This window comes from Monodelphis domestica, chromosome 1 (genome assembly GCF_027887165.1).
Source record: "Monodelphis domestica isolate mMonDom1 chromosome 1, mMonDom1.pri, whole genome shotgun sequence".
In the NCBI taxonomy this organism is placed as follows: Eukaryota; Metazoa; Chordata; class Mammalia; order Didelphimorphia; family Didelphidae; genus Monodelphis; species Monodelphis domestica.
In genome coordinates this window covers 591,582,192-591,605,594 of record NC_077227.1, presented here as the reverse complement: position 1 = coordinate 591,605,594, position 23,403 = coordinate 591,582,192, and the positions used below count along the sequence as shown (strand labels likewise).

At 39.8% G+C, this 23,403-nt stretch overlaps 1 long non-coding RNA gene across 1 annotated transcript in view; it reads left to right on the top strand.

The window, feature by feature from the left end:
* Positions 1 to 23,403, top strand: part of LOC103103150 (uncharacterized) — a 62,120-nt gene that overhangs the window by 12,243 nt on the left and 26,474 nt on the right. The gene's annotated exons all lie outside the window — the stretch shown is intronic.

The window sequence follows — 23,403 nt, the reverse complement described above, 5'->3', positions numbered from 1 at the left end:
ATTGATCTTCCTAAAGTATAGGTCTGACCATCTCATGTCCCACTCCATTCAATAAATTCGAGCGGTTCCATTTTACTCTAAACACACCCAAGGCCCTCTGTCTTCTAAAGCCCTTCATAACCTGGTCCCCATTTTTATATATTTATATTTAATAAATTAATAAACAATGATAATATCTAATATTATTAATACTATTAATTATCATATCAATATTATTAATTATTTATATATTTATATATAATTAATATTTAATAATATGTAGTAGTAGTCTCTCGATGACCAAGAATGACTATTGTCTTTGTGCAGTTTCATCTACGGGGTACCCTCATGTGGCTTTGGAGTCCAAAGGCTGAGGCGCACAGTTTGTGGCATATGGGGCATGGGACGCCAGTTGTTAAGGGAGGTGCGGGTGTGGCCTGGGGTCGGCATTCACGCGCAGCGGCAAGACGTCGACGTTGCTCATCTTCAAAGCGGCATGGTGAATGTGGGTTTGCCAGCTGCTTCTGAGAGAGGCAGCGAGTTCTAGTTGCTTTGGTGTAATGCCAGCCCACTTCAGGTTTGACTTTAGCTGATCCTTGAATCTTTTCTTTGGTCGGCCTTGTTTCCTGAGTCCAGCTGACAGTTCACCATAGAATAGACCTGTCTTGGTATTCGCTGTGGGTCCATGCGGATGACGTGTCCAGACCATCGTAGCTGGGTTTTGAGGACCATGACTTCGATGCTGGTGGAGTTGGCTCTGTCGAGGACTTCCTGGTTGGTGATTCGGTCCTGCCATTGGATCCTCATGATTGACCGGAGGGAGTGTTGGTGGAATTGCTCCAGCTGTTTCATGTGCTTCCGGCACAGTGTCCATGTCTCACAACCGTACAGGAGCAAGCTGAGGACCGCTGAGTTATACACTTTGAGCTTTGTCGCAGTGCTTACACCTCTGTGTTGGAGGACTTTGGAGCCCAGACGCCCGAGTGCCTGGTTGGCCTTTTGGATCCTGGCATTGATCTCGTGGTCTAGGAACCCGTCTATCTCTGGTATGGAGGGCTTGTCGTGCCCTCCTAGGGCAGCTCTCCAGCCTCTGACCCTCACCTGACACCCAGCTCTCACTTGTGGCTCCCAGTAGCTGCTAGCATGCGGCAGCGGCCACACCCCGGGCAACGGCTTCGACAGCCGGCCAAACCTTGTGAGGGTAGCCATCGGGTCATCAACCCCTGGTGAACCAGGGCTTTGCTCACCCAGCATGTGAAGACTGCTTCAGTGGAACAGGCGGAAGAAACCAATAAGAAGGTTCAATGACTGAGAGGGTGACGCAGCAAAGCACTGTGGAGTGCTTAGGGCGTGTTGGAGCACAAAGGACAACATGGCCATCCAATGCAGCTGAGGAAGTCTCCAGGTGTAACAATTTTTCGTGCCAATGGACCCAGGCTTCCAACGCCAAGAGAGTGGGACTGTCTCTGTGCATCGAATTGTGCACACTCATCTATCCTAACCCCGTCAACCCTCTTCAAGACCTGCGGTGATGGGGGAGTGGCGACGCAACAGGTGGAGGTGACCACTGGCAGTTGTAGTCACGATCCTACACGTAGGCGGCCCACGGACCAGTGGTCGCTCGGCCCTGTGGGCAGCAGGGACATTCGGCAGCATCCTGGGTGACTGAGCAGCCCTCTCTAGGACAGCACTGCTCACCCTAATCAAGGGAGGGGACTAGAAAAGGTGTCCCAAACATTGCCTGCCCTAAAAACACCCGGTCAGCACACCGCAGCTGGCGGGTCATCCCTTTAAGCGGTCGAATTCAAAAGAAACAAAATACAAAGAAACTCCTACTAGGAGCATGGAACATCAGAACATTACTTGATAGAGAGAATACCCCAAGACCTGAGAGAAGAACAGCTCTAATCAGTAAAGAACTGGTGCGATATAACATCGACATCACAGCCTTAAGCAAAACACGCTTACCAGAAGAGGGATCACTCAGCGAACCCACCACTGGATATACCTTCTTCTGGAAAGGTAGAACCACAAATGAAAAGAGAATCCACGGTTGGCCTGGCTATCAAGACCAGTTTGCTCAAATAGCTGCTAGACTTGCCTGTGGGCATCAGCGAGAGGCTCATGAAGATCCGTTTGCCTCTCAACAAAGACCGGTATGCTACAATCATCAGCACATATGCCCCAACACTGACGAGCACAGAGGAGACCATCGAGCAATTCTACTCTGACCTGAGTGCTGTCCTACACTCAGTGCCCACAAATGACAAGCTGATACTACTGGGAGACTTCAACGCCCGTGATGGCCAGGACCATGAAAGATGGAAAGGAGTGCTCGGCAAACACGGCATGGGCAAAATGAACAACAATGGCCTACTGCTACTCAGCAAATGCTCAGAGTTTGAACTCACCATCATGAACACTGTGTTCAGAATGGCGAACAAATATAAAACAGCGTGGATGCACCCACAATCAAAACAGTGGCATCTCATTGACTACATCATTGTACGCTGGCAAGACATCCAGGATGTAAAGATCACCAGAGCCATGAGAGGAGCTGAATGCTGGACAGACCACCGATTGGTTAGAGAGACTCTTCAAATGCATATTGTGCCTCGCCGTCCAAAACTCGCCCAGACAGTTCGCGCATTTTACAAGGTGAGTCGTCTTAGAGATCCATCTTATTTGCAAACATTCCAGTCCTGCCTGGATGACAAGCTGTCTGCCAAGGGACCACTCACTAGAAGCTCAACTGAGAAATGGAACCAGTTCAGAGATTCAATGAAGGAAACATCAAAGGCAGTCCTAGGCCCCAAACAACACAACCACGAGGACTGGTTTGACGAGAACAACACTGCTATTGAAGACCTATTGAGCAAAAAGAACAAAGCCTTTATGGAGTGGCAAAATATATTTAATATAATTTATATTTATTATATTATATGTAAAATATAATATACTTATATTTAATTCATATATATATTTATCGTAATATTTACTTATACCTTATTCCCCTCTCTTTACTCTGATCCAGTGAGATTGGCCTCTTTGATGTTTATTGAAGAGGATGATCTATTTCTGACTTTTGCATTTTCAGTATCTATCTTCCATATCTGGAATGTTCTTCCTCCTCATCCCTGTCTCCTGGCTTTCCTTACTTCTTTCAGGTCCTAGATACAATCCCATTCCTTAGAAAAAGTCTTTCCATATCATTCTAGAGACAGATTGGGGGTGCAATGGTTACAGTGCCAGGACTGGAGTCAAGAAAACCTGAATTTAAATCAGACCTCAGATACGTACTAGCTGTGTGACCCTGGGCCAGTCACTTTACTTTGTTTACCTTAGTTTCCTCATCTGCAAAGTGACCTGGAGAAGGAAATGATAAAGCACTCCAGTATTTTTGCAAAAACAAAACAAAACAAAACAATTAAAAAAACCCAACCCAAATGGGATCATAAAGAGTCAGACATGACTATAAATGACTAAACAATAACAGATCCCCCTTAATGCTAGTGCCTTCCTTTTTTTGATTGTCTCCAATTTATCATATATATTTTAATATCATATATGCATCTATATACATATGCATTTGTTTGTATGTATGTGTATGTGTAGTTCGTATTAGTTGTTCTGCATGCTGTCTCTCCCTTTAGATAGTGATCTCCTTGAAACAGAGACCCTTTATTATTTGATGTCCCCATAATGTCACACTGTGCCTGGCACAGAGCTAGAACTAAATAAATGCTTGTTGATTTGGTTTGTTGATTTTTATCTCAGTTTTACTACAGGAATAATTATTCTCATTTCCTCTAGGGTGGTTTTGAGGATGAAATGAGATAACATATGCACTTTGCAGAATTAAAAAAAGATATGTATGTATATATATATATATATATATATATATATATATATATATATATAGGCAGCCAAATGACTCAGTGGATCGAGAGCCAGGCCTAGAAACAAAAGGTCTTGGGTTTAAATCTGTCCTCAGACAATTCCTAGCTGTGTGACCCTGGACAAGTCACTTTACACCAATTGAATTAACCCTTACCGCTCTTCTGCCTTGGAAATAATATTTCGTATCTTTTCAAAGACAGAAGGGAAAGATTTGGGGGAAAACAACACTATAAATGCTTCTTATTATTGATACTCATTTTATGTACCTTATATTATTTGTCATACAAGAAGCCTAGGAGGTAGGAAATATACTTATTTTATCCTCATTTTCCAAATGTGAATAACAAACCATCCAAGGCAGTGTTTAAGGGGACACATGACTCTGTAGTTCTCTTGGTTTGGGCCCTCCTTATATTAGAGAGCCACACTTTTTACACTTTGGAATATTGTCTTTAGGAGTTCCCATGGCCACTCAGGGTGATAAATTTCTCTTTCCTTATCCTAGCTGGTCTTCAGACCACAAACCTGTAGCCCACCAATGGCCTGCCTGGTAGATCCTCCGTATCACCTACACTGCCAAAGCCTTTGATAGCCTAAGTCACATTTAGTTAAAGCAGCGAATAATCAAGACTAACCATCAAAACGTTGACCCATCAGTCAGGAAACGTAGGTTCTAGTCCCAAAATATACCACTGAATGGATTTGTGGATTTGAGGTTGGACACAGATTGTCTAGGTCTTATTGTTTCTGCCTACAAAATAGTCTGTGGAGCTGATGATCGCTACTTTCAAGGGTCAAAATATTTATTAACCAGCTACTCATCAGTGGTCTCAGAGGCCTGACCTGAATGTAGGGTTTGTAGCCAGAGAGAATACATAGCAAGAGCTCAATAAATACTTGTCGATTGATGGTTGAGGGCTGAGAGAGGGAGGAAAAGTGCACTAGACTCCCTGCTCCCTTGGGCTGGCGGCTTGGGGGATTCCATCCAAGAGTTTACAGGAGATGGAGCGCTTGCTGAGACAGATCTTTATCTGCTTAGAGGGAGCTAAATACCCCAGGTCAGCTGTACTGGATGTGTTCAATAAAGCTGTCAGGTCTCTCTGCATGAATATTGAGTTCTGCTTCTCAGGAACCAGGTCTTCTGAAGGCAGATACATTATCACAAAGGATTGAGAGCTAAAAGGGACTCAATTGAGCATCTGGTGCAGACATTTTATTTTACAGATGAGGAAACTGAGGGCCTGAAGGGACCAAATGATTTATACAAGATCAACAAAGATAATAGATAACAGAGCCAGGATTTCAACTGAAAATCTTCTGTTCCAAATCTAGTGTTTATTCCATTATGCCATACTCTGAGCCCTGGGCCTCTAACTTATTTGAGAGAAGGACCATACTTGATATCTAGGCCACTTTTGGCTGGGGGTATCCAAATGGTGATTTATATGACCTTTCTGGGGCCCATTTATAAAACGAAGGGGTAGCATCTAAGGGTCCATCCAACTGTGCGCCTATGATTAACCACCATCAGGAGACAGAAGGGAAAACAGCTTAGTTGGCATCCACAAAATGGAGAGAACTCAAAGGCCTTGGCACATTGGGTGAACCCCCTTTGGAATATTTTCTAAAATTCCCCATGAATGAATGCTTATAGATAGGTTGCACTGAATTGTTGGAGGGATTATGCATATAATAAAAGATACAAATTTAGTATTAGAGAATGTTCTACTTAGCAAGATAGTGTGAAAATTAAATTTAACACTCCCCTGATTATAACAATGAAAATACTTAACTCTCCTGTGATTGTAAAGATTAAATTGCAACCCCTGTCTATTTTTAGAACATGGTACTTAAAGTTGAGTATGAAGATCTGCCCACTTTAGATTTAATCACCAAAGGTTTAAACACCCCATTCACACTTGAGTGGGGGAGGTATGTGACCCAGGTGTGTGATAGTGGGTGACAAATCAGAATCAATTGACTGCCTTCTGGACAGACCTAGAGTAGATCGTCAACTGTGATTGGCAGATGTAAGATTAGGGGAAGAAAGAAAGTGATGCAAGAGAAAATGTCTTTAAAAGGGGCTGTCACTTCCTGTGAGAGGTGTTCTTCATTTTTTGGAAGTGGAGACTGGGGGAATTCTTCAATGTTTTGAGTTGAAGCTGGTGAGGAGGAACAGAAGGATCTGATGACTGGACTGACACGTGGTGAGTAAAAAGCTGACTCTTAACTGCTGGTTTTCTCTGAAGAGACCAGCCTCAGGAAAAGACCTATTCCTCTTGAGAAACCTCCCCAGGTCCTCAACTTTGCTGAGGCCAATTGAAACTAATTCTCCCTGCCTGGAGAGGCTGGGAGTAAATTACTTAGAGCTCAGGCTAGATATCTTATCTTCTCTCTGATTTCTTGTTTAACTCTTTCTACATTTTGTAAATAAATTGTAAATAAAATCTCTTTGGAATTAATTAAATTCCTGGCAACCACACTCTTAAATAATGAAGTCCAACCCTTTAAAAATTAACTCTTTCCCCCCTTACAATAGGATCGTGTAATTTAGAACTAGAAAGAAACTTAGAGATGATAGAGATATCCGTTTTACAGAAAAGAATACTAAGGCACACGGAGAAGTGATTTACCCAAAGCCTTATGGTAAATAGCAGAGTTTGGATTCACATCCAGGTTCATAGCATATATTACCCATGGCATATTACCAAAACCTTTGCTTATGTAGATTAATTTCATTCTCTAAGGCATCTCAAATCTGTGTCTAAAACATTCTATGTGATTTGTTATCTACAAGTCTCCCTGGCAGAATGAAAATCTAATCTCAAAGCTCCACCACCTGAGAAAGAAACAGCCCATTCCACTTGTGAATAATTATTAAGAAGGTCCTTCTTCCCCACTATTTGTTGTGGTGGTTGTTCAGTTATTTTTTCAGGCATATCTAACTCTCTGTAATTCATCTGGGTTTTTCTTAGCAAATATACTAGAATGGCTTGCCATTTCCTGCTCCAGCTCATTTTACAGAAAAGGAAACTGAAGCAGTCAGGGTGAAATGACTTGCCCAGAGACACACAGCTATTAAATGTTTGAGGCCATATTTGAACACAGGTCTTTCTGACTCCAGGCATAGTGCTCTATCCACTGTGCCACCTAGATGCCCCCTATATAGAGCTTAAACCTATGTCTCTTCAGTTTCTATCACTGATCTTAGTTCTACCTTTATGGGCTAAGCAGAGTCAGCCTTATCCTTCTTCCACATTACCATATGATAACTCTTCAAATATCAGATGTTATTTTGCCTCTCCCACCCCCACATACCCCATCCCTTAAGTCTTCTCTTCTCCAACTACTCATCCCCAGGCATTACAATCAGTCTTAGGTATGGCATGGACTCTAATTCCTTCAATATCCTCTTTTCTTCCTTGAGATACATTCTAATTCCTCAAGATCTTTTCTAAAATTTAGACTAAGAACTGACCTCAAGGTTCCAGACAGTTCTCCTTTTAAACCAAAGGTTCTTTTTTAAAAAATTCTTACCTTCTGTCTTAGAATCAATACTATGTATTGCTTCCAAGGCAGAAGAGTAGTAAGGGCTAGGCAGTGGGAGTGAAATGACTTGCCCAGAGTCACATAGCTAAGAATTTTTAGTGGTCAGATTTGAACCCAGGACAACCCATCTCTGGGCCTGGCTCTCAATCAACTGAGCCACCTACCTGACCCCGAAAATAAAGTTTGTTCTTTAACCAGTTTTTTTTAAATCATGGATATTTTTTCCCAGTCTGTGGAAGCCTTTAAAATAACATGTTTAATAATTTTAAAAAATGGCAAATTTTAGTAAAAAATTTAAAAGTATTTTCCCCATTTAAGTTCAAGGTAACTCTACAATCTATCCATGGCTCAGAAATTCATGGATTCTAGGTTAAGAAGTCACATTCTAAATGTTGTGTTTCTTAATGCTTCTATGTCTTCTACCATCTCATTCAGCTTTTTGGCCACCGTATCACACTGTTGACTCAAGTTGAAATTCCATTCCACTAAGTCTCCCTTCCCCATATCTTTTTTCACATAATCTGTTCACAGATAGTAGATTTTTATTGAGACTTACTGAAAGTTAATATAGGTATTCCATAATTTGCTTCCTACTTCTTTCTTTCTAAACAACCTGGATCCATATAATAAACTGATGAGGTAGAGAGAGGGGCAAGTAGGAAGGGCATTGGATAGAGTACCAACCAGTCCTGCGGACAGGAAAATTCATCTTCCTGAGTTCAAATATGGCTTTAGACATTTACTAGCCATGTAACCCTGGGCAAGTCAGTTAGCCCCATTTGTCTCGGTTCCTCATCTTTTAAATGAAATGGAGAAAGAAATGGCAAACCACTCCAATATCTTTGCTTGGGGTCACAAAGAGTCAGAAAAGACTGAACATTGAACAAAGATAGAATAGCAAGAATATTTGATATGGGGTTTAAAGGCAACATGGAATTCTCAATCTTGACTTCTACTTGCAGTTGTCCCTTGTTTTATACAATATCATCTATCTCCTAATGTTCTATCAAATAATCCTCTAGACAAGTTTTGGATCTTACAAGTGCTAATAAACTTTGGATCCTCAGATCTGACCTCATTCCCTTTTCCACTCCTAATTCCTTCAGCTGGAGAAGTATCTGCATCCAACTTCCACAGCAGTGGGGCCTCTCTTCACCCATGTAGAGAGAGAAAGGCTGATGTAGGAAGGCTTGGATGTGCTAGTGATTGTTTTGTGAACTCAGCTAGAGGGGCCCTTCCAGCAGGAGGAGGTTATTAGCTCAAGGGTATAGTGCCAGTTGGTGAGATGCTTCCGTGAATCTCCTGGGTCCTGTAACCAGCAACTGAAGAGATGACACTTTTTCTGGGCTTTATCTTATCCCCTCAAAACACAATGTCTATTATTTCCAAAGCAGAACCCTGCTGGCTGCCTGCTGAATCGGAGACATTTTCCAAACAGGAGTTGGGATTTCCTGAGACAGAAAAATTCACTGTATAATTCAACCCCTTGGATGATTCTTAATCAAAAATCCAGGGATAGTGGAGCAGTTGAAGGCAGATAATGAATATGGAATAAGGCAGTTTCTCTTCTCTGTGACAAAGATAATATTACTCATTTGGCTATTTGTAGGCTTTATTGATGGCAAACCTATGAAACCCTCCCTTCTCCTGACACCTTGGAAGGCATCTAGTACCTCCCTCATCCCTGACAAGTGTTCCTCTAGTCAGTCAACAAACTAATTAACCATTTACTCTGTGCCTGGGACTGGAGGTACAAAGAAAAGTAGAGGGGACAGGCCTCTATTTCTTTTCCTTTCAGTTCTGTTTGGATGGATGCTACACAGATTAATCCATCTTCTAGCCCAAAAAAAATTTGGATCAGCATGAATTTAATACATTGCATTTATTAAATGCCTTCAGTATGCACATTTTGCTACAGAGTAGGAGAGACAGATATAAAGTTTTAGAGAAGACATGCTTCTTCAGTCAATTAGAAAGTCCTTATGTTCTAAACACTCTGCAAAGAACAGGAGAGCTAGACAGAAAACAGAAAAAGATAAAACCTAGCCTCTGCCTTAAGGAATTCACATTTTAATAGGAAAAATTACATGGAAATATTTATGTAAATATAAGATATATACAGAGTAGATGAAAGGCAATCTCAGATCAATAAGAGAGAGGGGAACTGAAAAAAGACTGCCTACAGAAAGTGAGAATTGAGTAAGTGATTAATAAAAGCTTGTTGATTGACTGGATGACCACATGTCAGGGATAATGAAGGTACAATATGGAATCTGAGGTATGGGGAGAGAGAGGGTGCAATAGATTTGCCATGAACATTAAATGACATAATGTGTATAAACCAAGTGAAAGAAGCCAGGAACCTATGTGGTAGAGGTAAGGAAGAAATTTGGACAGCCCATGTAGAGGCAGAGAAAAGATAGAGTTTCAGGTATGAGGAAAAGCAAGTAGTTCAGGATAGGTGGATCATAAAGTGAATGAATAGGAAGAAGGTGCAAAATAGATGGAAAGATGGGAAGGGGCTAGGTTAGGAAGAGCTTGAATAGTAAAGCAAAGATCTTATATTTGATCTGAGAGGTAATAGGTAGACACTGAAGTTTAAATACAAGGTTGACACTACTAGGTCTATATCCCAAAAAGATTTTTAAAAATGGGAAAGAATCTGTTTGTACAAAAATGTTTATAGCTGCTCATTTTCTGGTGGCAAAGAAGTGGAAACTAAAGGGGTGTCCTTCAGTTGGGGAATGGCCGAACAAATAGTGTATATGTTGGTGATGGAAAACTATTGTGCTATAAGGAATAACGAACTGCTTGATATCTATAAGAACTGGAAAAATCTCTATGAACTGATGTGGAGTAAAATGAGCAGAATCAGAAGAACACTGTACATAGCAACTGAAATATTGTGGGACAATCAAATGCGATAGACTTTTCTACTAACAACAATGCAATGATCCAGGACAATTCTGAGGGACTTAAGAAAAAGAATGCTCTCCACCTCCAGAGAAAGGACTGTTGGAGTAAGAATGCAGATGAAAGTATATGATTTATCACTTGTTTATTTGAATATATGTTTGGGGGTTTGGGTTTTATAAAATTATTTACTTACAAGAACGAATAATATGGAAATATGTTTTGTGGAATAATATATATAATATAACCTAGAAAAATAAAGATAAATGATTGAATGAATGAATAAATAAATAAATAATGAATAAACAAAGATAGATAGATAGATAGATAGATAGATAGATAGATAGATAGATAGATGGATAGATGGATGGATAGATAATTAAATAAGTAAGGGGTTGACATGGTTAGACCTATGCTTTAGGAAAATCACTTTGGACCTGGAGTGGAAGAAGTGTTGAGGTAAGGAGACTATCCAGAAAACTATTTCAGTAGTTCCAGGAAAGTGTTGAAAAGAGTTAGCTCTTTTAGTTAGACACCAAAAGTTAGTCAAGTTAACCAAGAGTTTAGTCACCAAAATGATGGCTGCATAAGTGGAAAGAAGGGGACATAGAAATGATGTCAAGAAAGATACGAATATCAAGATTTGGCAACTGATTAGGAATGTTCAGTGAGTTAAAGTGAAGGGTCAAGTAAGACTCCAAAGTTAAGAGCATGAGTGACTAGGAGGATGGGGATACCCTTAAGAACACTGGAGTGGATGAAGAAAAGGGAAGAGATTGTAAGAAAGATAATTCAGCCACTGCTTTTAAGACTTCAAGGAAGGGGAAAATTAACTACCTCCTATGTCAGCCTAATTATTCTGCTTTGGGGTAGCTCTCATTCTTAGGATGTTTTCTTTATATCAAGCCTAAATTTGCTGGTATTCAACTCCCAGGTCAACTAGGTACTACAGTGGATAGAGAGCAGGCCTCATCTCCCTGAGTTCAAATCTGGCCTCAGACATTTACAAACTGTGTGACCCTAGGCAAGTTACTTAATCCCATTTGCCTCAGTTTATCCATCTCATGAGCTGAAGAAGAAAAGAGTCAGAAATTACTGAAACAACTCAACAACATCAACAAAATGACACCTAGAGGTTCTGTGGTGTAATGAATACACAGCAGAGGTGAGAGGCAAAATTCTTGTGTTGGAGTCCCACATATGATACTTTGTGGGTTACACAAACCCTGGGCAAGTCACTTAAAATCTAAGTGCCAGAAACAACTCTTTAATACTAAAAGGTAGTCAATAAGTTGGGTGGAAAAATTTATAGACAGTTTCTCATATGGAGGTCTTATATCTAAAATATATAAATTTGTCAAATATATATGACTATGAGCCATTCTGTAATAAATGGTCAAAGCTATAAATAACTATATGAAATTTTCTCTGTCATTATTGATTAGAGAAATGTAAATCAAATGTATCTCTGAGACATTTTACACCTTCTCAGATTAACTAAAATAATAAAAGGGCAAAATGACAAATGTTGGAGAGGATATGGAAAAACAGGGACATTCATCCTTTACATTGTTGGTATAACTGTGAACTCATCCAACTATTTTGAAGAACAACCTGGATTTACACTCGGAGTTATAAAACTGTATATACCTTTTGATCCAGGTAATACTACTATTAGGTTTATTTCTTAAGGCAATTAAGAAAAAAGGAAAAGAAACCACATATTCTAAAATATTTATAGTAGCTCTTTTTGTGGTGGTAAAGACCTGGAAACTGAAGGGATGTCCATCATTTGGGGAATGGCTGAACCAGTTTTAATAGATGTCTTCAATAGGATATTATTGTGCCATAAGAAAAGACAAATAAGATGATGACAAAAAAAAAACAAACCTAAAAAAACTTATGTAATGAAAAGAGAAGTGAGAAGGAATGAGAAGAAGTGAGAGAGAAGGAGAGAGAAGAAGAAGTGAGAAGAGCCAGGAGACTGTTGTACACAGTAACAATAATGTATGATGATCAATTGAGAATACCTTAATCATTATCAATAAGGCAAAAATCCAGGGTAAATCCAAGGTACTTGTGATGAAAAAGGATATCCATTGCCACAGAAAGAACAGATGGAGTCCAAATACAGATTGAAACATCATTTTTCACTTTATTTCCTCCATTAATCTTTCTCTATTATAAGCATGTGTGTCTTGTTTCACATGATGACTGGAGAAATATATATCATATGATAATTTATATATAACCTATATCATATTACCTGCCTTCTTAGGGAAGTGGTGGGATGGTAGGGAGGGAGGGAAAAAAAGAATGAAACAGATTTTTGGACATAGATAATCTGAGAACTTGTTTCTCTTGGATAAGCATATTTATTATAATTTATTACATATTTATAACAAATTGTATTGTTGTTATGTTACACATTACATTATTTTATAAAAATAAATGGGAATGGGAATAAACAATCAAAAGTTAGGAACGTGAATTAGTAGAGGAAGTTCCTCACTAAGAGCTCTCTATAATGATTAATCAATCACACACCCAAAAAAAGAAAGGAAGGAAGGGACAGAAGAGAAGAAATGAGAAGTAAAGAAAGGAGGAGCAAGAGGGGGATAAAGGAAAGGAAGGAAGGACAGAAGAAAAGAGGAAAGAAGGAAGGATAGAAGAGAAGGAAGAAGAGAAGGAAGGACAGAAGAGAAGGAAGGAAGGAGAGAGGGAAGGAAGGCATTGTTTCATTTGGATGTCTGTGCTTTTGAGCAAGTAAGTCAACAAAGTCATCAAGTCTTTCTCATACAAACAATTATCTAACATTGCTTCTTACATCCTTTTTTTGTGGGACTGAATTTTTAGAGCTTAAGTATAGAACTTAGTCAACAAGTATTTATAAAATATTTACTAATGTGCCAGACCCGGGATATAAAATAAAAAAACAAATAATCAACTCCTACCCTCAAAGAACTTACACTTCACCAGGTAGCATGATATTTAAAAGTATAGACAAAACAAACAAACAAATATATATGTGTGTGTGTGTGTGTGTGTGTGTGTGTGTATCTTCTTGATACATGATAATTTGGGGGGGAAAGACTGGTAATTGAAGGAATCAAGAAAGGTTTCACATAGAAGTTGATGTTTGATATGAGCTTTGAAGGAAACTTGAGATTCTAAAAGGTAGAGGTGAGAAAAAAGTAAATTCCAGGAACTGAGTGTAACATGGATAAAAAAGGCAGAGACATGAGAAATGGAGTGTTGTGTGTCAGGAGGAGTAAGATAGCTAGTTTGTCTGTATCACAGAGTGCATGAAGGGAAGCAATGCATACATAACAAGGCTGGAAGGTTGCCTGGGTCCAAGTTATAAAGGATGCCATATGCCAAACATTGGAGTTTATATTAGACTGAGGAAATAATGAGCTACATGAGTTTATTAAGTAGTTGAGTGATAAAGCCAGGCCTCTGCTTTAAGAAAATCACTTTGGAAGCTATGAAGGATGAATTATAGAAATGAGAAACTTGAGACAGGGAGTCCAATTATGTAGCTATTGCAATAGTCTAGAGGTGCTGAGAAAAGAGGGTGGTGGCTGTGTGCAAGTGATATTGTGAAAACAGAAAGTACAAATATATGATTAATTATATAATTTTAATATTTTATAATAATTATGCTATATATTGTGTGTATATATACATATATATGTAGAGAGAGAGAGACAGACAGAAAGAGAGAGGGACAGAGAGACAAAGAGAGAATAACTAAGAGTAAAGAGTTGAGAATGATTCCAAGATTGCAACCTTGGATAACTAGAAGGATGATGTTATACTCAATACAAATGGAAGTGTTCAAAAAAGGTTTTGGGGAAAATACAGTGAGTTCTGTCTTGGCCATCTTGAATTTGAGACATCTCCAAGGCATTCAGTTTAAAATGCCAAGTAGACAGTTGATGATATTAAACCAAAGCTCAGGAGAGAGATTGTCTTCGTATATAGAATTGGGACTTTTTATTAATTCTTTTAAAACTAAAGTTAGCCAAATTTTTATTCTGCTGAGATATCTTTTTGGATTTGATGTTGTCTTTCAATGTGTTAAAAAATTCTTCCCAGTGTTCAAATCCCAGCTTTGTGTCATCCACAGATTTGATTATTATACATCACTAACTTTATCAAAACCGTTGATAAAAATCCTAAACAGAAGAAGATTAAGCAGAAAACTAAATCCAGTCTGACAATGAACTATTAATCACCAGTCATGAGATCTGATTATCAATTGATTCTGAATCATCCCAATGATCCTAAACCTTTCCCATCTTGTCTAAAAGGATATGGTGAGACTTTGTCCAAGATTTCTTGAAATCCAAATATACTGTGTTTGTGGAATTCCCTGATTTGTCAGTCTAGTAATTCTACTAAAAAAAGGAAATAAGATTACTTTGACATGACCTGTTCTTGATGAACCCTTTTTGACTCTCTTCTTGATTACAGCTTCCCTTTCTAATCACACATAAGCCTTCTATTCAATGACACTGTCAAGAAAAAGTCAATTTGTCCAGGATCACTAAGTTAGATCAAGCAGACTTGAATGCAGATTTTCTGTCTCCAAGCATAGGGCTCTTTCCACCCTGCCTTCCCCTTAAAGTTCTGCTCAGTTGAGAATAGAATATACAGTGAGATGACCAAATCTGGGGATATGGGGGAGGCAATGGTGAAAGTTTTTGTCAGTTGTTCTTTGATTTCATTCTCTTTTCTTCTAAAAAGTTGAACACAGTCTTGGAAACTGAGCTCTGAGACCTCTCTATCACTCCCATTGGTTTAGTTATCTTAAATTGCTTTTGGAGGCATGCAGCTTGTCAAAGGCTCAAAGGAGAGAGCTGCAGCAGTAGCATCACTGGAGGCATGAGAGTGGAGATTAGATAAGGTCCACATGGCAGCCAGGCAGGGAAATAACTTCCCTGTGTTCAGCACTGCCTGATAATCAGAGATGTCTTTCTCACCAAGATTTGTCAGGAAAAGGCAAGTCCCCCAAACTTATTTTTCATCATAATTTCTTGCGTTCATTTATAAGACAAAAACAAAAGTACACCATGCTGTAAAGATAACATTTACTTGTGTAATTTCCTAATCCAATTTTACCCCTAATAATGCTTCCCTATATCTGAATGACTCAAAAATCTTTTGGCCATTTCTCTAACAATGAAAGAGTGGAGATTGAACTCCTTCCCATAAGCAATTCAAGTAGTTCCCTAGAATGTTAGGCAAATAGGCAGCATTTCTATTACTGAGCTCTCTGCTCCTCCTCACATGAAAATTAGTATGAAAGGCAGCCCACAAAGCACTAGGCAACTATCAAATGACCTTTAGGAGATACCAACTCTTGCATCTTAGTGGTAAAAATCCTGAATTTACCAGAAAAATTGTGTTCTTTCCTTTACTGGCTAGAAGTATATTTTGGGTCAAGCCTTTTGCCCCTTCTCTGTCTCATCCTCCCCATGTAAAAAAGAGAAAGATAAATTGTCATTTCCAGCCTCTCTTGATTGCAAAAATTACAAAGATCTTGTATATGAGTTATTAATGCATCTTAAAGTATGTTGCATAAATTAATTATAGTGAGAGAGAATGAGGTGATTACTGAGGGGGTGTCCCAACATTTCTCATTCTATAACACATCTGTGTATTTAAAAAGGTCATAGACACAAAAGCAGATTACCTGGATTCTGCTCTAGCCACAACTGGGGCCTCAGTCATTACAGATTAGCTCCTTGGGCCTCAGTTTCCTCATATGCCAATTGATGCAGTTAGACTTGATATATAGGGGCTCTTTGGGGTCTAAGCTTCACAATGGAATAGAGTGGAGAATGACCTTTGAACTGGAAGTGATAAAGGATTTAGTAGCCCTAGATGAATTCAAGTCACCTGGCTCTGGTGATATACATGATGATATACATCCTTGAGTACAGAAAGAATGGACAGCTGTGAATGCTGAGCTCCTTTGAGTAATATCTGAAGACTGTGGAAAAGAGGAGAAATACTACCAGATTGGAGAAGGGCAAATAATCTGAGGGTTTTTTTTAAGGTCAGAGAACAGAGTTAGTAAACTATAGCCAGTGAGCTTGGCTTAGATTTTTGAGGAAATTATGGAACAAATAATTAAGGAGAGGGTTAGTGAATATCTAGAAACAGAATTGATGATTAGAGAGAGACAGCATGGCTTATCTAAGAATAGGCATTGCTAGACTAACCTCATTTCCTTATTTGACAGGATTGCTAAACTGGAAAATGAGGAAATGTTATAGATAAAGATTTTAACAAGATTTTCACCAAGGTTTTATTAAATTATCTCATACTAAACTTGTGGAAAAGTCAGAAGGATATGTCTTAAACAATATTAGACTAGAACTGGTTGGATGGAAGAACTGAAAGAGTAATTGTTATTGTCTCAATGTCAACTGGCAGACCTTCAGTGGCCTATCCCAGGATCTTGAACTGTAATCCTATATTTTTAAAACATTTTTATCAATGACTTTGACAAAAATCATAGATGACACATTCATCAAATTTGCAGGTAACATAAAACTAGCAGTACCCCTGATTCAGGGTCCCAAAACAGTTTCACAGGCTAGAACGTAATTTCAATAGTGACAGATGTAAGTCTCACACTTGGGTACAAAAATATCAATGTCATAAGTATAAGATGGTGGAGGGAGGGTTAGATCCCAGTATTCATGAAAGAGAGCTAGGGATTTTAGTGAACTGAAAGCTCAATAAGTCAGCAATATGATTTTTTTGGTTCAATAAGCCAAAAAAAGATAATGTGATTTAGGACAGAATTAAGAGAGGGGAAATTTCAAAAAATAAGTAGATGATATTCCTACTCTATTCTTCCCATATCAGGCCTCATCTAGAGCATTGTGTCCTATTCAAGTTACCACAGTTTATGAAAGATATTAATAAGCTAGAGAGTGTCCAAAGGGAGAGAGCCAGGATGGTAAAGGGCTTCATGTCAACATCATATGGGGATATATTGAAAGAACTGCATGGTCGGTAGAAAAAGGCCTTTAAAGTAATATGATCACTGCCTTTAAGTATTCAATGGGCTGTCTTGAAGAGGGATATGACTTGTTCTATTTGGGTTCAGAGGGCAGAACAGGGAACAATGGAATTAAAGTTGCAAAGAAGGAAACTTTGATGTCCAGAAAATGAAAAAACTTCCCCACAAAAATGTAATCTGCTGTCTTTTGTGAGGTGGTGGTTTCTCCTTCCTTGGAGGAAGCCAAGGTTGGATGATTGCTCATGTGATGTGTTATAGTGGGAATATATTTCACGTATGGATTGGAGTATGTGTCCACTGAGGTCCCTTTCAATTCTCAGATTCTATGATCTGATGAAACTATTAAGCTGAGGAAAACTTAGGCAAAAGTTATAGGGACAAACTTTTAGAAAGACTACTTTGGACACCATTAATTGGCACCATGGATAGAGTGCTAAATATGGCACCTACTTTGCCGGCTTGTTGTGAGGATCAAATGAGCATATTTTTATAGAGCATTTAGCACAGTGACTGTCATGAAGTTGTAATCAAGGATTAAGTCTTTCAGTATAAATAGAGAGAAAAAAGAGTGGAGACCTCCCTTCTCAAAGCAGGGTTCAAGGGAGACAGCAGATGTAATGGAGAAAAAGTTTGGGGATGGTAAAGGGAACAGGATCTAGGCGAGGACAGCTGATGTTTAGGGTTGGTTCAGAGAGGAGAGGGGGTTTGAAGATTTTCCCCCTTCTGCCTTCCCTCCTTAGCTATGGCTGCTCTCCCAGATTTGCTCTTGTCCCTCTTGTCCTCCCTCCACTACTCAAGACCAAAGGGTTTTTTTCTTAGGAAGATGTCTCTCCCCTTGATCTGTTCACTCACACTTGATTCACAGCTTGGGAAAAAGATAACCACTTTAATGTCAATTAACTCAATCAGGGTAATACAAAGGAATAACTGGCAGGGAAAGAATGGGAAAGGAAAGTGGGGGGAAAGGGTGTCCCTATCTCTATCTAAAGCCCTTTTCCCTCCCTCTTCAAGTTTAGGGGGAACTCAGGCTTTGGCAGCCTAAGTCCCCTGAGAGAAAGTCAGGTTGGCTGGTCCTGGGTTTGGCCCCTTGGTCACAGTTCAGACCCAGGGCAACAGGATCTGAGATAAAGTCTGACAGAGATTCAAAATGCCTTTTCTCAGGTTTCTCTTCTCTGAGTCTCTTTAATTGGGAAATGTTGGGGGTAAGAATTTCCAATCACCAGCAGGACAAAGGTGGATAGTCCTCAGGAGAAAGTCCTATTCAACCTTCTCTCTTTGGCTTCTCTAGACTGAAAGAACAACTGCTCTTCTGAGGGAACTTCCTGCTTTTCCTCAAGATTCCATCCTCCTCAGGCCCCTCCCCCATTGAGGTCATCAGATCCACACACTCTTCAGCCTAGCACTTTTCTTATGTGCTAGCCTCTGTCACAAATCCTCTTCTAAATGCTTCTTCCCTTCCCTTCTAGACATCAGTAATTCAGAAAAAAAAAGGATGGTATTGGTGGGGGAGACGAGGGACTTTATAGATTTTCCATATTCTAGGCAAAGGCAAAGAAAAAGGGAATAAAAAAAAAAAGATGAGTGGAAGTATCTTCAGAGCAATCTGTTTTAGGGAGGTACTAGAGCAGGGAAAATTCAGCTAAACTAATCAATGAGTCCATCTATGTACATGTCTACTATGCAGTAGAAATCACCCTAAGAAAAGACAAAAATGAAAGTTTCTGCCATCAAGGAGGTTTTATTCTATTGGAAATGACAGGTACACAAATAAGTGTCTATACAATATATATTCAGGAAAAAAGAGTTAATTGGGAGAGACATCAGCAGCTATGTAGATCAGGGAAAGCTTCATATAGAAAGTAGCTCTTGAATAGAGTTTTCCTGAAAATGAGAGATTTTAAGGGGTAGCAGTGAGGGGTGGGGGAGTGCATTCCAGATATGGGCGGCAGCCAGGTCAAATGCATAGAGTATTGTATGAGGAACAGCAAGAGGCCAGATTGACTGAACTGTAGAGGAATGGGAAGTAATGTATAATAAGGTTGGAAAGGTAGTTTGGAGCTGACTCTGAAGGGTTTTAAAAGCCAGATCTGCTTATATTTTATCCTAGAGGCAATTGGGAGTCATTTCAGTTTATTGAGTAGAGTAGTGATATGGCCAGAAGTATGCTTTAGGAAAATAGCTTTGGCAGCTATGTGGAGGATGGATTAGAATGGGGAGACTTGATGCAGGAAGACTAATTAGCAATCTATTGAAATAATCCAGAAAAGAGGTGATGGGTACCTGCACTATAGTATTGGCCAAATAGAAGTAGAGAGAAGGGGATAGATGTGAAAGATGTGGTGGGGTTATAAAGGTCAAGTTCTATCAACTGATTAGATATTTGGAGTGAGAGAAAAGGGAGAGTCAAGAATAAGACCAATGTCATGAACCTGGGTGACTGGAAAGATGACTGTATCCTCAACAGAATCAGGGAAATTTGGAAAAGGCAAAGAGTATTTTTGGGGGGAAAAAAAAAGATAATGACTTCAGTCACATGATATGGAGAGGTCAAGAAGGATAGTAATTTAGAAAATATCATCAGATCGAGAATTCTTTAGATATCCTTAGTAAATGGAGAAGTTTCAGTTGAATGATAAGGCCAAAAGCCAAAATGCAGAGTTGAGACATGAGTGTGGAAAGAGAAAAGAGGAAGAAGAGGTAATAAATAAGTGTAATAATTTCCCTGTCTACCCCACCTCCTTGGACTGTAAAAGGAAAGAAAAATATGATAAAGGCCCAAGGGCTCAAGTAGAATCTAATGAGAGGCTTTTTGTTTTTGTTTTCAGGATGGAGAACACTTAGGCATGTTTGTGGACAGTAAAGGAGGAGGTAAAAGGAAAAAAGATTGAAAGCAAAGATTGCTTGTGGGGAAAATCTGCTAGACCAGATAGGAAGCAATAAGATAGGGTTACACTTGATGATGAAGGCTTATTTAGCTCTTACTCCAAGACCAAAGTAAAGGAAAATGATAATAAGGGGTTGAGAGATATAGAAGCAAAGGTTTAGAGTTGGAAGGGAACTTAAGAGTCCAATGAATCCCACCTTTCTTTTTCAGATAAGGAAACTGAGGATGTTAACTGATTTGCCCCAGTGTCACAGAGTAGTATTTGAACTCAGATCTTCTTGATTCTAAGTTTAAAACTCTATCCCTTGACCCAAAGAAGCTTACAGAAAATAATTTATTTTCTCAGTAAAGGATGAGGTGAGATACCTAGCTGGGAGAGTGAGGGTAAGAAGATGATGTAGGAGACTTGAAAGAGAAAAACGCTTAGAACATTCTTCTGGTACTTTGGGGACACAAATACAAAAGCTACACTGCTTTAAAGAGTTGAAAGCCCTCTTTTCTCTATATTTTATTTGTCAAGTGATTTATACTTTTCAGAATATTTCAGCATATGTTGAATTATTGGATTCTTATACTTATCATGTTTTTCTTCAGGTATGGCATTATTATCCCTGCTTGACAGATAATGAAACGAAAGCCAAGAATCATTAATTGACATGATCCAAGATCATACAGTAAGCTAGTTGTAGAGCTGGTACAATGTAATGGAGCCTAAAAATCAGAGACTTATTAGTGTTAGATGAGACTTTAGAGGTCATTTTTTTAGTTCAACCTCCTTATCTAAGGTGAAGAAATTACATTCCCAAGGTCACAAAACTAAATAAATTACAAAGCTGGTACTCAGATCCATATTGAGATTCCAAAGTTTAGTGTCTTGGAGCCCAGGTTTCCTGATTTTTCATCTAGGGTTCTTTTCATTCCACTGCTTAAATACCAGTCTACTCAACCCAGAGATCACAAGTGGAAGGAGGGCCATGTTCAGGCTTCATAAACTAGGAGGACAACTCTGGAAAGCTCATTCCCATTCATTTATCTTCCTTGGGGGAGGGGGGGAGAAGAGAGAGAGAGAGAGAGAGAGAGAGAGAGAGAGAGAGAGAGAGAGAAAGACAGACAGACAGACAGAGAAAGAGACAGAGAGACAGAGATAGAGACAGACAGAAACAGAGACAGAGAGAGACCGAGAAGCAAAGGGAGAACCTTCCTTTTGAGTTTGCCATTGTATGAGGATGCTTTTCTGCTGTGGTCCTGAATAAAGATTTGAATGAGCTGAAAGTATGGCAGCTCTATGGGGAATGGGGGATGGAAGGTCTGGGAGAGTTTATTATCCAAAGATTATCTGAGCCCAGTGGGTAGAGAGTTGCTGCTGCAATCTCCTCCAAGTTCCCTCTGGGGCATCTTTGCTTCCATATCCCCAGCTCTGCCTGGGTTGCAAGAACAGGCAAATGTTCCTGAGCTGCCTTTCCTACCCCCTGCCTGAACCCAGTAATGGCTGGTGCCACTACTCTGCCTGAATCAGCAGGACCCACAGGACTTCCAGCCTGAGCCTTCTGGTACTAATGGCTTTGGACTCCGTTCCAGGGGCTGGCCCCAGCGGGGATTGCATTCTTGCTGTGTTTGTGCTGGGGTGTCTCCCGGGCAGATTAGTTTTTGATGGGGCAGGTACAGCACCATTTCCATTAAGTACTGTAATGCAGGGATCATTATTGGCAGGTGCCCTGACCTCTCCCTCACTAACAAGCAGTTATCGATATCTTTAGTTGCAAGAGCAGCTTTTCCCTTCTCCACTGGCTTCCTCCCTCCTCTCTCTCCTCCCTGACCATTTACCCTAGCCCAGGTTCAACAGAGCTTAAGATGAAGACGTCCAAATGGTCCAAATGAATCAAGCCACTGGCGACCTGTAAGTCCATATAGTATTGGAAGGGGGACAGGGCTAGGAAGCAGGAGCCCTGCATTTTAGCAGCTGGTGAGGCTACCTTAGGCAAACCACTTAAACTCTCCCAGCATATTTCCTCAGGTATAAAATGGACTAATTATGTTTTCCCTTTCTCCTTAACTGCAAATGAGTTGAGCACGCACTTTGGAAAGTTTTTAAAACCTCACACAGATGAAAGGGAGTTGTATTAAGTCAGACATAAGGAAAGTGCAAGTTCAAAAGTTACTCAGGAAATGTGGGATTTAAGGACAAGAAAGACCTTAAGGGACAATCAGTTGCTGGTTTTGTTGGCTGAAGATGTGACTGGGAAAAGGAGGGATTCGTCATCTTGGTAGGGTGTGTTTAACCACAAGGAATCTTAAAGAAAATTAACATGATATTCTGAGTTCAGGTTACAATGTCGAAATGTTCATAGATTTATAGTGGTCGTGGTGGCTTTCGATATTATCAAAACTATGACTGGTAATTCTACTTCCTCAAAAGAATACAGTTCATGAAACCAGAGGAGATCGGGATCCTGTCTCTCCTGGGTCAATGGCCCCAAAGTACCTCTTCCTTGGGCAGAGTGTGCTGAGAAAATTCCAATAGAGTCTGCTGATGCCTCTCTTCTCTTCATCTGTTCAAGAACCCTTTGAAATGGATCTTCAGAGATTCCCTCTTTGAGGGAGTTAATTCACTCACCATTAGAACTCCTACCTTGGAATAAGTTTTCTTGAGCTATGAGTGAGTATGAAGTCCCCAAATCTACTATATCCAGGCCACCCAGACCATGCTTCACATTCCATCAGCTCTCCACTCCAGGCATTTTGCCATCTGCTCTCCTGCCAAGCATGCCCTCTTCCTCTAGACAAAATGAAATGTAGAAAAGTATAATCTTCCCTGGAGAAATGAGGTCTCTGAAATTCCCTTCTTGTCAGGTGAAAAGTGGTCCAAAGGATTGTAGAAAAGCCTGATACTCTTCTTCCCACTTCCTAGGAATTGCACTGCCCTCTCTGCCAGGTCTGTACTTGGTTTATAGGAGCATTATCTCAGTAATTGACACTCTTCTCATGTATCCTTTATCTGAGAGTCAATCCGACAGAGACTTGGAGGCTTTCTCTCTTTTTATCCCTTAGAGAGAAGACTGCTTCTAGAAGGAAGTACTCCTTCAGATGCTGGTTCCCTGAGATAAATCTCTGTGTTCCTCACCTTAGTTAGGGTCCT